Raw genomic sequence first — 1,440 nt, 5'->3', positions numbered from 1 at the left:
GGGACCCCAGTGCCGAGTCATCGTCACCCCCAGTCCAGTGGGGCAGCGTTAACCACCAGACCGTTCGTTCATCCACGAAGGTGCCCGGTTGAAATGACGGGCTTAAGTTCAACTCGGAGAGTTCGACCGGTTCTGAAAAATGTAGCTGGAATGGGAGATTCGAACCCCTGACTTGTGGCGCACGGAGCCGACTCTCTACCGGCGCGGCTACGGCGCCACAATGCGGGTGGCCGGGCGAGCTAGGCTAAAGGTACGAGTCAGCGCAGTAGCTTGAGCGGGAGAAGAACCGGTCCCATCACGACACCCTCTCACCTGGGGCTTCGAGACCGACCTCGTGGCTCTTTGATATCGCTGCGATATTTGAACTCTGAGTCGGGGGTTCTAATACTCGACGCGCCGTCAAATTATTCGTTTTCAAGTTTGAATTTTTACGCTGTACGAGAAGCTCGACTGGTTAGCAACCCGCGCTGGGGTTCGAGTCCCACCTGGGACCCGGCCGTCCGCCTTTTTTCTCTCTCTTTCTTTCCCACGCCGCGTCGTCAGCTTGTGTTCTAGTCGGTGTGCTACGAGTGCGGCCCCTTAGCCGAGTGCGTAAAGGTGTCGGGGCGGGGACTCCCGGGTCATGGGTTCAAGCCTTGCCGCCGCTTTTTTTTTTTTTTTTTTTTATTTGTTGGCCGCCCTGTTCGAATGCTACAAGAAAAAAAAGCTTCCATCCAACTCACGGGGGTTCGAGTCCCACCGGTAGCTGGGTCAGGCGATTTCTTCCTCTTTTGCTCACCTAACAAAAATAAAAAGAGGGCCGGCGGCAGGGCTTGAACGCATGGCCCGGGAGTCACCGCCCCGACACCTTTACGCACTCGGCTAAGGGGCCGCACTCGTAGCACCCCGACTAGAACACAGGCTGACGACGCGGCGTGGGAAAGAAAGAGAGAGAAAAAAGGCGGGCCAGCCGGGTCCCAGGTGGGACTCGAACCCCAGCGCGGGTTGCTAACTAGTCGAGCTTCTCGTACAATGCGTAAAAACTCAAACTTGAAAACGAATAATTTAACGGCGCGTCGAGTATTAGAACCCCCGACTCAGAGTTCAAATATCGCAGCGAACTCAAAGAGCCACGAGGCCGGTCTCGAAGCCCCAGGTGAGAAGGGTGTCGTGATGGAACCGGTTCTTCTCCCGCTCAAGCTACTGCGGTGACTCGTGCCTTGAGCCTAGCTCGCCCGGCCACCCGCACTGTGGCGCCGTAGCCGCGCCGGTAGAGAGTCGGCTCCGTGCGCCACAAGTCAGGGGTTCGAATCTCCCATCCCAGCTACATTTTTCAGAACCGGTCGAACTCTCCGAGTTGAACTTAAACCCGTCATTTCAACCGGGCACCTTCGTGGATGAACGAACGGTCTGGTGGTTAACGCTGCCCCACTGGACTGGGGGTGACGATGACTCGGCACT

This window comes from Frankliniella occidentalis, unplaced genomic scaffold (genome assembly GCF_000697945.3).
Source record: "Frankliniella occidentalis isolate FOCC.00 unplaced genomic scaffold, Focc_3.1 Scaffold7, whole genome shotgun sequence".
Taxonomy (NCBI): Eukaryota; Metazoa; Arthropoda; class Insecta; order Thysanoptera; family Thripidae; genus Frankliniella; species Frankliniella occidentalis.
Note: the sequence above shows the minus strand (reverse complement) of the source record.